Below are 16188 nucleotides of genomic sequence, written 5' to 3'. Positions count from 1 at the left end.
TTTTTCAAATTTCATAAGCACAGGGTTAATAAGCCATGAGCATCTGACAATCCAAACATCAAATAGTATGCACAACATCTCCTGAAATAAATTAATGCCACATTTACTACATTTGAATACTTAAAGACGTATTTACCAGAAAAATATAACATTGTTATCTTATGCTTTATTGACACAATCCCAGTAATTAGCTTTTCATTAATTTTAAAAAAAACACTTATTGAAAATTATTATGTGTAAGACACTGGAGCACATGCTCTGAGAAATATTTCTTACTCTCAAAGAAGTTAAGTTTTAGGAAGTGAGATAAGGCATGGAATGAATAAGCCAGACATTGATAAATGACATGGGTAATAGCAAAATACAGTAACATTTCAAAGAAGAAAAGATAATTCCCTTTGAGAAAAGAGACAAAATCTTTTGAACTATACCTTACAATATTAATAGTATTTGGACATGTGATGATAGAAAATTACCAAGCTTTCAAATTTTTGATATTTGTTTTGTTTTATTTTTGGTGAAGGAAAATATATAGGTAGTAAAAAACTACTACAGTCACTGTAAACATACTAAATTACAAAATTACCACCATTTTATCCAGGTTTAGGACTGTGTCTCTGAAGCTATTCAGTTACTTTTATATTGAATATTTTAGATATCATAATCTGATAAAATTTTCAGGAAAATAATGTCATATAGCCATCCAATGATATTCGGGTGACATTCAACCTGAAATAACCATGAAAACTTGGAGATCCTTTTGAGAATCATTTGTATTGCCTCCTCAGAAATCATTTGTATTGCCTCCTCAGAAATACTCTAATTTTGCAAATTAGAGTAATACTTTAGTAAGCAGGTTTAATAATTTTTTAATTATATTTTATTTTAATGAAAAAATGTTTTAAAGTAGTTAGAATTAAAGAACAATATTTGCTATGGTTGACTGATACAAAAGTAAAATGAAGAAAATAAGAATATCAATTAAAGTGCTGCATAACATTTTAGGATTTTTTTTTCTGTGAATTTTATGATTTCAGCTACCACATCCAAATCTTGAATCACTTTTGAATTAAATTTTGTATGTGGTATGAGACAGTGATCTAGTCTCATTCTTTCGCATGTGGCTATTTAGTTTTCCCAACACTATTTATTGAAGATATTTTCCTTCTTCCATTGTATGTTCCTAGATCCTTTCTCATAATGTAGATGATCATACATGTGTGGGTTTAATTCTGGGCTCTCAATTTTGTTCCATTTATCTGTGTGTTTTGTTTCTATCCCAAATACCAAGCTATTTTGACTACTATTGTTCTGTAGTACAGGCTGATGTTGGGAGTGTAATATATCCATTTTTTTCTTTTTTTTTTCTCAGAATCATTTGGCTGTTTGGTGACTTTTGCAGTTTGAATGAAAAGGGAAGCAAAGCAAAATAAACAAATTGGACTACATAAAAAATTATAAAAGCTTCTGCATAATAAAAGAAACGTATCAAAATGAATAAGCATCCAACTGAATGGGAGAAAATATTGGAAACTCATACATCTAACAAATGGTTAATATCCAAAATATATTTAAAAAACTTATAAAACTTAACAAAGGAACAAACAACACAATGTTAAAAATTGGCAGAGGATCTGAATAGAAATGTCTCCAAAGAAGAAATGAAAATGGCCAACATGCACGTGAAAAGATATTCATCATTTCTTCATATCAGGAAAATGCAAAACGAAACAATGAAATTATCACCTCACACCTGTGAGAATGGTTATTATCCAAAAGATAAAATATAGCAAATGTTATAGACGATGTAGAGAGAAGGGGACCTTGTACACTGTTGATGGCAATGTAAATTTCTGTAGCCATTATGGAAAGCACTATGAAGTATCCTCAAAAAATTAAAAATAGAAATTCCATCAATTCCAGTTATTCTACTTCTGGGTATTTATCCAAATAATATAAAAACTCTAACTTGAAGAGACATATGCACACACATATTTCATCACAGCATTCTTTACCTTAGATAAGAGCTGAAAAGAAGCTAAGTTCCCATTGACAGGTGATTTGATGTGGTATATACAAATACTGGAATATTTAAAATGATGAAATCCTGCCATTTGCAACAACATGGATGGATCTAGAGGATATAATACTTAGTGAAATAAGTCATAAGAGAAAGACAAACACTATGATTTCATTAATATGTGGTATATAAAAAAGCAAAAGAAATGTATGAATAAATGTGTAAAAATAAACTTGTATTTATTTTATTTTTATTATTTTTTAAGATTTATTTTTTTATATTCCCCATACAATTGCACCCCCCTTATAAAAATAAACTTTTAGACCATAAGATCAAATTAGTGGTTACTGGAAGGGAAGAGAGAATGGGGTATGTTAGTTGGGTAAAAGGTTTCCATTGTATGGTAAAGGATGGAATTGGACTTTCAGCGATGAACTGAAGACTGATGAATATCCTGCACTATCCACTTATATTGTGATATAGTGATGCACACCTGATGGTCTATGTAACATATAAGCCAATGTTACTTCAGTAACACAAACTTTTAAAGTCAGAAAAGCATACAGATAATTTAAATCAAGCCATAATTTATACACACACACATGCATATATTTTATCCTAAAATGAGTTTAAAGGTATGGTTAGAAATAGGTCATTCCACTCCCAGTTTAAATTTGTCTAGGGAGCTTTTTTCAGCATTCAAGATTCAAAGTCATTTGCTACTTCTAAGATTTAGATTTCAAATGCAATATTCATTTGCATATTATCAAAAGACCATGAGCAAGTCGTATGCAACAAATTCATCTTTGTCTTGTGTCTTCTCTTCTTTAGGTGAAGTAATTTTCTAATGCAAACACAATGTGACACATTTTCATTCCTGAGAAGTCTAAATGTAGCCAGGGTGGCCAAGCAACAGATAACTTCAATCCTTTAGAAAGTTTCTCATGGAGATGGCAGCTGCTATATTTTGACCTACACAAAAATCATGACCCATGGACAGAGATAGGGTGACAATACAAAGAGGAGTCCCTCTTTATGTCTACGAACCTTGTCTATTAACAGCACCCACTCCTACTCTCAGAGAGCTGCAGTGAAGGTGTTACTGTAGGTACAGAGCACACCCACACAGGGTCAATGTCCAGGGCAGGTAGTAGCAGTGTCTCCCAAAATGAGCAATTCCTAGAGGGTTTCTCGAGCTCTTTTGCCATCACAATTACTCAACTAAATATCCTATTGCCAGGTATGTTGTATCCGCCATTGGTTTCAGCAATCAGTATTGGTTTCTAGACAACAGGAACTTTTCAATCAAATAGGCAACTGGATTACCAAAAGTAACTTTAATATTTCAGGGAAAATCTATCCTAAACTACTATAATGACCATTAGACTTTCTGCTCATTAGTATTTTCTGGTTCCTGAGTTTGAGGTTATCCTGGGCTTAAGATTTTCAATGACAGAAATGAGTTAGTGTTAAAGCTTTCTCAGTAGGCTAAGAACCACCCCCTACCTCACCTCTATTGCTACTGCAAGTTCAGTGTTGTTCAAGAGAATCATGATTTCACTGATTCACTTCTGAAGTAATTACTAATCTAATGATTGATTTGTAAATTGATTATGTCCTTCTCCAATCTAGAAAAATCTTGAGCGTATCAAAGAGAAATGCCTAAAATTTAGGCATCTTTATATGGTTATAGTCTTTAGTTAAAAAGGTTAGATTTTTCTCCTGTATGTGGATTAGTTATATTTTAACTGTGGAGGTGGAGGAGAGTAGTGTTTTGAAAGTTCTTTGTGTTCACAAACCATAATAACTTTAATATACTTTAAATGTTTAAAACTTACAATTAAATATTTTCAAAACACTTTTCTGTGTCTAACTTCTTCCAATTCTGTACAGCACATGACTTTGCCTGAGCAAACAATTATAGCACTTGAGTGGGATTTATATATATTTAGAGTAGTTTTTATAAATCTGCTAGGTCCTGAGTTTAGTAAAATAATCCATAGGATTTCACTTTGAGTTTATAATTAAATCTACCCATGCTTTACTTTTTTTGGGGGGTAGGGGATTACTAATATTTGTCCCTAAGTTTAGTTAGGTATATTTCATACATTAAAAACAATTAGAAGCAATTATTTAATTTAATATGTATATATATATGTGTGTGTGTGTACATTTTCTGAAAAAATTCACTGTAAGTAAAAGACCAAAAATCAATTTTGAATGAAAAAAATTAGAGATTTTTAAAGTTTGTTTTTGGAAGCTATGTCTTCTGATTTTGAGTTCTGAATAAATTCTAGAGCTCAGAGTCACATGAATGTGATGTGTATGATAAAGTAATTATAAGGAGTGCATGAAATCATTTATGAACTTTGTAATGGATCACATTTTATCTCTCCCTGTTTCTCAAATTGAAAGTCTTTTGTGTGACCTACATGAATCAACATTTGAACCTAAAAGGCTCCCAATAATCCTCACTCAACTTAACTTTATACAGAAATTCATTTTGTGCAAAAATCAAAGCATGACTTTTGCAAAAGTCACCTCAAGCTATGATTTCTGAGTAATAACATTTATGGGGAGAAAGACTACAAAAGAAATAAATGTAACCTACATTTATTAATGTAACCTACTCCATATGTGAAAGATATATTGAACTAGATTTTCTTAACAACTAACTTACTGATACTTCCTAATTTAAACTTCTGTGTATCTTTTTAACCTACATGAGCTATTAATTTGCTTTTAAGGAAAAAGTGGGATATGGAAAGCATTGCATAATTATAACTTGAGGATCTTTAAGTGAACAACAACAAAACCGCCTATGAAGTGCAAGACACAGTTCAAAGAGTTATGAGGAAATAAGCTTAAGAACGTGACAAAGGTGCTCACTTTGGTAGTACATATAGTAAACTTGGAGCAAGACAGAGACCATCAATGGCATGGTCCTTACACAAGGATGAAAGGCAAATTCATGAAGAGATCCATGTTTTTGAAAAAAGAGTATTTTGAATGAGAGTAGATTTCAAGAGTTATCATCACAAGGAAATTTTTTTCTTTTACCTTTTTTGGTATTTATATAAGATGGGTGTTACCTGAATTTACTGTGACTATCATTTCATGATAAACATTATGTCAAATCACTTACTGTACATCTTAAAATTTTATAGTGCTGTACATCAATGACAGCAATAAAACTGGGGTAAATGTGGTAAATAATAAAAGGCACTGTGGAAATTATGAATTATTTAAAATCTTGTTAAAATAACATGTTCTTGGGCCTCCCTGGTGGCGCAGCAATTGAGCGCTGGGTTGTGAAGCTGCCCACAGCCTCTGCAGCACCGGATCGATTCCCGGCTGCTCCCCGGCCACCAGAGGAGGGTCCCACATGGCGCACAGACCTTTCCTGCCACCTGCTGCTCCCCTCAGCAGTGTGCTTCAGTCCTTCTGCCTGCTTTGCAACCTGTTCTGGCTCTGGTGAATTCTCTCACCCTCCCGCGCTTCTGACTGTACCCAGTGCTTGTTAAATAAATAAAAATAAATAAATAAATCTTAAAACAAAAACAAAACAAAACAAAACAAAAAAACATGTTCTTGACATATATCAGTACTAAACGTCTTCTGACCATCACCAAAGATGTAGAGATAATTCTATATTTAGGTCAAGTGGACATCTTCCTTCCTAATACACACAAAGCAAACTTCATTCATTTTTCTGCCACACCTATAAATTTTTATGTTAAGAATATGTTTATTTAAGAAAAGGGAAATATTACTTTTTCTTGAAGTTACTGAATTAGTCTTAGGGAACAGGAGCAGGTAATGTCAAATTTGAAATGCATATGGAATCTGTCCAGAATTGCAGAGTAGAGAGGCCCCAAATTTAAGAGCTGAATGTGTATGTATGTATGTGAAAATCATTGTGTGGGTTTGAATTCCAGTGAATTGGGGTGATGGTAAGAAGGGGTGCCAAATTGAGAACAAGGCATCATTTTGGTTTAGGTTGACTATGATTTTACTGCACATAAATGTACTCAAAAATATGTCCAAGAAGACAATTTAGAATTTTACTTATTTTGACAAATTTTATAAGTTTATTATAATCTGGGTTTTGTTTACTCTTTCCTGAATTTGAATTTTTTGTATTGAGCTATTTCTTATGTAAACTAGAATAGATTTTTATTGTTTCTAGTTTTATTGAGGTGTAATAGACAAAAATTGTACTTACTTAAGTCATATAACGTGCTATTTTTGTAGTTGTATACATTGTGCAGTGATTCCCACAACCTATCTAATAAACACATCCATCACCTCACATAGTCACCATTTATCTTTTCTTCTCCCAGGTCATTCACACATTTCTCTGACAAATACTGCATTTCTACAATATACCAGGCACTTTTAATGACTGGGGAGAGGAAAAGAATAAGAGTCAGTCAGTCCTTGAACAAGACTCAAGGAGCTTCAACTTAGTTGGGGAAGCCTAAGACATGAAGTAACTATAGATCACTCTGTTTGGTCCCTTGATCACATTATTTGAGTGGCATATGAAAGGAGGGGGATAGGAGAGATATAACAAGGAGAGTGAATGAAGGTGATAATCAAAATGTAAAGGATGAGGGCTGTTGAAGACAGAGGAAAGCAAACCTCAGGATTGTGTAAGGATAGATACTGAGATGATAAGAAGTGGAGTTTCATGACTTAGCTTGAGGGCGAAAGTAGTTCCTTTCAAGGAAACAGCGAAGGGCAAGAAATACCCTAATTTCTCAATCTGCTACAAATTTCAAGTCAGTTTGAAAGGTCAATAATGCGCTATATCTACTTTCTAGGAAATCTGCATATAAATCAATTTCACAACAAAATTGCTCTATGATAATTGGGGTTTTTTTTTGCTTTTTTATCTTCACATTATAAAAAAATGGAGAATCTAAATTGTTCTGTAATTTTATAGTCAACTCAGAAGAGACATTTTCTCAGCCTCTTGATAACAAATATTATCAGGTATCTGGTAGATGATGTAACAAATTTCAGAAAAAAAAAATGTTCTTACTAATAATGCATCTTTAAAGCTACATCACAGCTTGTTACCAATCCCAACTGGTTTCACCCATGATTTCTCAAAAGCATAGCCATCAATTGAGAGAGGAAAAAATAGGTGAAATGTCACTTAGAGAAAACAGGTTAATTAGTACTTTTGCTTTAAAAATTAAAAAAAACTCAACAAGGCAACAAATTCCAGATGGTCATTTCTACCATTGTATGTATACTAGCCATTTCCTGGAGCCAACAGACCTTTCATTTAGTAACTAATCTACAGATTTTATTCAAATTTTAACAATTTTCTAATTTATGCTCTTTCTTTTCCAGATCTAATCCAGGCCATACATTGTTATTAGTTGTCATATTTCCTTTGACTCCTCAATTAGTGAGTTCCTTAGGTTTTCCTTGGTTTTTGGGTTTTGACCCTTTTGCAGATTACTGGCAGTTATTTGTAGAATATCCCTCAAGTTGGGATATTCAAATCAAATTAAAAAAAGTCAAATAAAAAAATTAAATCTGATTTTTCTCGCTACTAGACTTTGTGTGTGTGTGTGTGTATGTGTGTACATGTACACATACATATGTATGTTGTACATAACTGGCAAGAATTTGATATAGGTGACATTTTGTACTTTTCATTGTGCTATAGCAAGATACACACAGTACCTGATGTCATGTGTCTTATTACTTTAGATACAGTTATTATTATTCCTTTGTAATTAAGGAGTATCATACAGGAAGTTGCTTTGAGACTAACCAAAACTAGTATTTTTCACCATACTTTTTGATCACTAGCTTTAGAACCCATCAATGGTCCCTGCCTGACACATTCATTGTGGAGTCTGCCTAATGGTTGTTTTCCATTTCTATTATCCAAATTCTATATTAATTGATTGGAATTCTTGTATGGAAGAAGGTATTCTCCCAATTTTTAAAATGCATTCAATTCTTTTTTATATTAAGATAGACTATGCATGTATATTTATTCTATTGGGTGTAATATGTCCTATTGCTAATCATTTTGTTGTTTAAGTTGTGATGTTTGGACATTGGAAATTCCTTCTACTAGAGCCCAATATTCCTTTATATATTCCCTTATTAGTTTTTTAGTATTTCCTTGTTTTTTGGCACATCCAAGTTTCCAAGTCCATCTTGTCTTCCATTTCCAATTCTGGAACTAAATATTTCTACAAGAAATCCTGATTTCCAAAACAAACCCTAGACTCTGACTGTAAAACTAGTGATACCTAAAGAAGAGGATGGAAGTGGGAAGCAAATGAAGGAGAGGGCCCAAAAGACTGTGATGGAGGCTGCTGTACTTTGGGGTGGTACTTTGATGGTGTTACCAAGCATCTGAAGCGATGTAAACTTACACATCTTTTTTTTAAGATTTATTTATTTAGGGCCTCCCAGTGGCGCAGTGGTTGAGCTCTGGGTTGTGAAGCTGCCTACAGCCTCTGCAATGCTGGTTCTATCCCCGGCCGCCAGGTGAGGGTCCCACATGGCGCGCAGACCTCTCCTGCCACCCACTGCTCCCCTCAGCAGTGTACTTCGTCAGTCTGCCTGTTCTGCTCTCCCCTCTGGCTCTGGTTAATTATCTCACCCTCCCATGCTTCTGACTGTACCCACTGTGTGTCTAAATAAAAAAAAAAATGCAAAAAAAATTATTTATTTATGCATACAAGAGTTGGGGCATAGGCCAGAGATGCAGGGGTGGGTGAGAGGATGCACCAGAACAGAGTGGGGAGCAGACCAGGCGGACTGACTGAAATACACTACTGAGGGGAGCAGCGGGCAAGACAGGAGAGGTCTGCTGCACCATGTGGGTCAGCTCCCTGGCAGGGGATTGAACTTGTGCTGCAGTGGCTGTGAATTACTTCATAGTGCTGAGACTTAACTCCTGTGCCACCAGGGAGGCTCTAAACTTATAGTTCTAAATCATATATGCTACAGTAAACCAACACTAACTTAGCAAAACAAATAATACAATAAAAAATGAAGGTCCTGATTTCTTTAAGAATGGGTTTCAGATATCAAGATCTGCATTCTAATTTAGTGCATTATTTTAAAATTGTTTATAGAATATTTGTAATTTACAAAGTTCATTGTATTATTCATGGCTGCATCATTATTCACTGATGCCATGAATGACATAATTTCTAATTATACTTTGTTAATATTTACCTCACATATGTCTGCACAGATGTTGGTAGTCTAAGACTTATATACATAAGTGTCTTGTGAACACTAGGCAGTTACTAGGTCTTCTTGGTCTTCCTGTTATAGTTTAGTTCCTGTTATTGATATCCATCCACCTTTCTCAACTCTTTTAATCAAGATCTATCATTGACTCTCCATACCAAGTCTTAGACCACAGGCAGATACTGTCCTTGTGCTACCTCCAGACTACCCAGAACTGTCATTGTGGTGACTCAGTTTCACTTGCCTTGCCTTACAGGGGCCTACCTATTACACTTTTTTCCCCTTTCCTGTTCCAGTCAAAATTCCTGAATTGCCAGAATTGCTGATATAGGCTATACGTTGAGAGGATAGCAATGAATTTAAACATGGTTATACTATGTTGACTATCAATGACATTTACCCTCCACTTAGAATTTCAGGTTTTATTTCACAGGTCTAAATGTGACTGACTAACTCAGTGAATTACAAGTCCTCATAATAAAGTGAAATAAAATAACTCATTTTGGTAAACATGAGTTATTTTAGAAAATATTATAATTCTTACAAAATCCCACAAGATTAACTTTAGACCATCCTACTTCTTCATTAGCACATGAAAATAAAGAGGTCAGAATCTCCATTAGCATATTTGCTCCATGAAGCCTCTGCTATAACCTCTTTTTTCTAAGTGTATGCTTTATGACACTATTTCACAGTACTGACAAGTTTAAATAATTCAATACAAAGATCTCAGACAAACATTTAACAAGACAATTTCTCATGACCAGTTTCAAAATTTTACATTCAGAATACCCTATACCTTGTAACATCTACAGTTCCCTCAATCTATGAATAATTTGGTATCATAAGCTTTTCAAAAAGAAGCAGATGCTAAAGTTAGATGTGACTTGTCTGGTTCCACTTTTGCAGTGTTTTCCCCACTTTGACATATACTGGCTTATTATGGAGAAGTGACACCAATAAAATAAATCACAATGTGTAAATATTACATGTGAACATTTTGGTTGAAATGTGCATCGATAGTTTATGTAGCCTTGATGAAATAGAAAACATTTCATAAAAATCCTCTATCAGTTGGCAACAATACATCGGATACATAGGGATTTTGAGGTATTGGCTATGTTCATCCCTACCCCATGTTACTAAAAGTCTGGGGATACTGAGGGAATAACCTCAAACCACATGGTTCAGAATCTCTTACTCTGACAGGGAGCTTAAAGCACTCTCTGGTTTCCTAGAGTGTATCACAGAATAATCTAGTCAATTCAAACATAAAAGGCTGTGTTTCTGATTCTCAAAATCTCTTGCATTAGATGTAGATATTGCCCGCTGAGCCTAGTAGTCTTGCAGGAACTGTTTTACCCACAGTGCAGCCAGGTGACTCTCTGTGCTCCTCCTGTAATTATAGGACGATGGGTGTGGCTTCTTGGCTATATCTGTGCTCTTCTCTCAAGTTAAAGCCCTGCTCTGCCAAACTTGGCCATATTTCTTCTACTCCCACAAGACTAGATCACTTGATCTTTGAAATATGATGCTTCCTCTGGTAGGGACTAAACGCAGCATACTGTTGCTGTTTTCAGAGTGGAGAGATCAGAAATTGCTAACGTCATTCCCACTCAGGTCAATACTGAGTAACTGTTAGAAAATATTTTTAGGTAAAGACATTGAGGTAATTATGCATTTTAAAATGGTAGTTATAAATAAAACATTTTGGCAACTTTAGCAGAGAGTAAAAAATAACTAAAGTTTGAACAAATTCACATGTTTACCAGTTCTTGTAACTTTATAGATTACGCTTCCTTTTTCTTATCTTTTTCTCTGACCTGCCTGTTTGCTGTGGTCACTTATTTGTACTTGTAATTGCTTTAATTGCTTTACTAATTGATTTCCATTTTTAATGAAGACAAAGGGGGGAAAGAGTTGTAACATGTATCTTGTATCAATCTAGGCACTATTAAGAACCAAACTTACTGCATAACAGTATGAAAAGGAATCATATAACATATCTTCTGTTAGGAGTTCAGAGTAGATGACATAAAAAGTAAACAATTACAATCAATGAAGTGAGTTGTGAATTAGAATAAGTAAAATTATATGTGAAACTTGGTTTGTAGGTAGAGGTAAGAATACAATAGTTGGAACTAATTTTAAAGAGAAATTAAAGTTTGTGTTGTCTTACAATGTGAATAACTCATCAGCCTTCACAAGCACATGTCTAAGTTGCTCTCAGACTAATTCACTAATTGCAATGTCAGGACTCCTGTTTGAGTGGCAGAAACACAACTCTGATATCTCATGAAACAATTTTATTCAAATTGTTTACATGCATCTTTTGACACAGTGTCTTCAGAATCATAGAAACACATTCTGCTTAATTTAAAATAGAATTCCCTAATATATCATTCTCAGTATCATCTGAATTCTTTCAAATAACAATACACATTTAAAAGTTTGTTCTGATGCTCAACTACTTATAAAAAATCGTTAGGGGCCTCCCCTGGTGGCGCAGCGGTTGAGCGCTGGGCTGTGAAGCTGCCTGCAGCCTCTGCAGCGCCGGTTTGATCCCCGGCTGCTCCCCCGCCACCTGAGGGAGGGTCCCACATGGCGCGCAGACCTCTCCTGCCGCCCGCTGCTCCCCTCAGCAGTGTGCTTCGGTCCTTCTGCCTGCTCTGCTCCCCGCTCTGGCTCTGGTGAATTCTCTCACCCTCCCGCGCTTCTGACTATACCCAGTGCTTGTATAAATAAATAAAATAAAAAATTAAAAAAAAAAAAATGTTAAAAAAAAAAAAAATCGTTAGGATAATAGTTCTCCTAAATGAAAATATTTCCTGTAAATCTGTATCTGTGATCTCTTACAGATGCCTTATTTTTTAGTAATATTTAAAAGACTCACTTCAAAATATAAAAAAATGAATATTATGAGGGAGTACCTCCTGAAATAATTGATACGATAATATAATGTAACTGATAATTATGTTAACATTTTTATCCATTTTTAACTTATATCATGTGACATCAAGGAGTCTCCAAAACTAGATGTAAGCAGACTTACTTTAAGTTGATGTGTCTTCTTCAAAGGGAAAAATTTTATTTCAATAAATCAAAGAATTCCCAAAAATATGAGAATTCATATAAGGATTCAAATAAAAGCAAGTACCACTTTCTTAAGTTTGGGGGAAATAATTTCTCTCTTATTTAACGAAAAAGAAATAATTGGTAACTATAAAATATACCCTTGTAGTTTCACGGTGAAACTGCAAGGGAGATTGTGGTATTATCATCAATGAATGGAAATTGAGAGAGTTTAAGTTACCATATCAGAAAATACTTCAAAAGATTAGCCATACGAGGGTGTGGAGAAAAAGGAACTCTCCTGCACTGTTGGTGGGAATGCAAACTGGTCCAACCACTATGGAGAGCTGTGTGGAGATTTCTGGACCTACTAAACATAGAGCTTCCATATGATCCAGCCATTCCACTCCTAGGTATTTACCCAAAGGACACAGAAACATCAATTCCAAAGAACACCTGCACCCCTATGTTTATAGCAGCACTATTTACAATAGCTAAGCTTTGGAAACAGCCCAAATACCCAAAAATAGATGACTGGATCAAGAAGATGTGGTACATATACACCATGGAATATTACTCAGCATTCAAAAAAGATAAACACATGCAATTTGCAGCAACATGGATGGCGCTGGAAGGGATCATGCTCAGCGAAATAAGCCAGAAAGAAAAAGAAAAATACCGGATGGTCTCACTCATAGCAGGAATCTAGAAAACTTAAATAAGGGACCAGGAAAATGAATAACTATAAGAAAGTGAAAATCAAAATCAACAAAAAACTATGAACCAGAGACACTTTTTGGGGGATGGGGGGTGGGAGGGATTGGGGTCAGAATGGGGGGTTGCAATTATATGGGGAATATAAAAATAAAATTTATTATTAAAAAAAAGATTAGCCATAGAGGAATGTGGAGAAATAAGGTGGTAGAGGGAGATATGTGATTTTAACTGCTGCATTTGTTAGTTTCATTTTGAAAGAGACATGACAATGTTTAACTGATGATAGAAGGAATAGCGGATAGGCACATCCTTCTCGATTCATAAGCAATGCTTTGGGATTTCTACAAAGTATAAAGCCAAGAATACAGAAAGTCAAGGAAATTAGTTATCAATTAAATGTCTGCTAGAATAAAAATCCATACTCTTCAGAAGATAACAGAAATAATCCTCTGCAGAATACCCACCAAAATATCAATTATATTTTTAAAAATTACTAGAGATTCTAAAAACAAAACCAAAAAAAATTTAAAAACTAGGTAAATATCAACAGATACAAAGGTGGAATAGATTTTGAATATAACAAATAATTTAAGCAACTATTAAAAAATATGATCAACATCTTACAGTGACAAAAAATCTTAATGAATGACAAGAAAAGGAATATCAGGGGAGAAACAGAATCCATAAACACAAACAAATGGAAATTCTTAAATGGAAAATCATAATAAATGATTTAAAATTTCACAGTCAGTTTTAAATATTACATTATAAATGGTAGAAGAAAATGTTGGTAAAACCAAAGACATATAAATAGAATTATCCAATCGGAATAAATGAAAGAAAACTGGAAAATAATCCTAAGGATTGTGGTCAAATAGCTCCTATTAAATCAAACTTTCAAAAGATAGTAAATATAAGTTCTGGATAAAAAAAAAAATACAACAAAGTATATTAACAAAACAAAAATCCTACTGAAGGTCCCAAGAAGGAATCAAATATGGGCAGGGACTTGAGTTCAAATGTCACTTAGTAGAAGGAGATTGCCTCTGGTGAGTTTCATTTTTATGGTTGTAAGTAAGAGGGAAGCCCTAGTCTATGTCACAGAGAAAAACTAAACCTCCAGTGGCAAATCTACAGCTTGTTGGCTCAGAAAACCCCAAGAGAGCCACTGGAAAGATAATATGGAGTGATACAAATGTTAGAATTAGCTGTTGAAGATTTTAAAGAAGTTATTTTGACTATGTTCAAAACAAAAGAAAAAAACCTTGTAAGTAATGAAATGATAGCATATACAAACTCATCTATATGTATGACAAACATATATGTATATATGGAAGATTATGTTCTCTTGAGTTCCTTACAAAGGAAGATGATCATTTCAAAAAACAAAACACTGTAAGATGGGGGCTATGGCATAAATAGAAACAAAAGAAAACTACAATAGCACAAAGATGAGAGATTATATTTGTAAAGTGTGATATGTGAAGTAGGATGTGTCAGGTATTAAGTAGGAAGTGGAAAATGATATAATATTAATTCTAAACAGACCTACAATTTTAAGGTTGTCTTACTCATTTGGGCTCCTGTAAGAAAGTGCCATCATTGGGGTCATTTTTTGAAATAATAATCATCTGATATATAACAAAAGTTTGAGATTCGTTTACCAATATAGTCAGGTTTTGGTGAAAGCCTTCTTTTGGGTTGCAGACTGTCCACTTCTCACAGTACCCTACATGGCAGAAACAACTAGCTATTTTTTCAGCCTCATTCTTCTAGAAGCACTGATCACATTCATGAGGTTTCCATGCTCATGACCTAATCACCTCCCCAAGACCATATCTCCAAATATTCACATTGGTTTGAGGTTTTAAATATGAATTTTGGGGAAAAATTCAGTGCATTGCAAAGGTGCGTTCTGTATTATGGCAAACTCTAAAAAATATAGAGACAGTCAAGTTAAAGATCCAATAAAACAAAAAGCTAATAATAGAAATCATTTATTGTTACCAAGCCCTAAAGGGCATAAGTGTATCAGCCAAGTAATTAAGATACAGGGTGGGTAAGGTAAATTTGAGCTTACCTTATAACACAGAATGTGAGAGAAAAATGTCATACAGATGGAGAAGTTGGTTTTTAACAAAAGAATAGGCTTGCTTTTGAACATAACAAAAAAGATGGGGAAAGGATAAGTGATAACAAGGAGATATGAGAAATGATAGTGTCAGTATATTGTTTGTGTTATGTGATAGAAAATAGTTAATTATTGCTGATATGGAACCAGTGAGATTCGAGGTACTCATACACTTATATTGGTGAAGTACCCAAACAAAATGCTGATCAAGGAAAATCACTTTATTATATTCAGCATTGTCTTTATTATTATAAAGTGTACCTTCAAAACAATCATTACCCAGCATGTTAATTGTCTGACCTCACCAATTAAAAAGCAAGGAATGACAAATTGGGTTAAAAAGCATGATCCATTTATGCTTTGCATATAAGAGACATTTAAAACCTAAAGACAGGGCCTCCCCGGTGGCGCAGCGGTTGAGCGCTGGGTTGTGAAGCTGCCGCGGCCTCTGCGGCGCCGGTTCGATCCCCGGCTGCTCCCCGGCCACCGGAGGAGGATCCCACATGGCGCGCAGACCTCTCCTGCCGCCCGCTGCTCCCCTCAGCAGTGTACTTCAGCCCTTCTGCCTGCTCTGCTCCCCGCTCTGGCTCTGGTGAATTCTCTCACCCTCCCGCGCTTCTGACTGTACCCAGTGCATGTATAAACAAAACAAACAAATATAATAAATAAATAAATAAAAACATGCCTCTATTAAAAAAAAAAAAAAATAAAACCTAAAGACATACACAAACTTAGACAGAGAAAGACAAAAGTAAGGTACTTCAAGCTAATAACACAAAATAAGAAGCAGGAACTTTTATTCTCATAACTCATAAATTAAACTTTCTGTCAAAAAAGGTGATCATGGACAATAAGTGGTCAAGGGAACAATTCCTCAAGAAGTAACTGTCATCAATATTTACATACCCAATACAGGTGCACATTATTTTATAAACAACTATTATCGAGACCTAAAACAACACGCTGACAGCAAAACAGTAACAGTTAGGGATTTCAACATATATTTTGC

At 34.4% G+C, this 16188-nt stretch overlaps 1 protein-coding gene and 1 non-coding gene across 2 annotated transcripts in view; one reads left to right on the top strand and one right to left on the bottom strand.

Annotated features, from left to right (window-relative positions):
- The window catches only part of XIRP2 (xin actin binding repeat containing 2), a 495477-nt gene that overhangs the window by 172735 nt on the left and 306554 nt on the right, over window positions 1–16188 (bottom strand). The gene's annotated exons all lie outside the window — the stretch shown is intronic.
- On the top strand, window positions 4902–5011 carry LOC119256408 (U6 spliceosomal RNA). The gene has a single exon (XR_005127747.1). It is a non-coding gene; the product is annotated as a U6 spliceosomal RNA (small nuclear RNA).

The sequence above is a fragment of the Talpa occidentalis genome, unplaced genomic scaffold (genome assembly GCF_014898055.3).
Source record: "Talpa occidentalis isolate TD23 unplaced genomic scaffold, MPIMG_talOcc4v2.1 talOcc4.3, whole genome shotgun sequence".
In the NCBI taxonomy this organism is placed as follows: domain Eukaryota; kingdom Metazoa; phylum Chordata; class Mammalia; order Eulipotyphla; family Talpidae; genus Talpa; species Talpa occidentalis.
This window is presented reverse-complemented; position numbering and strand designations above follow the sequence as displayed.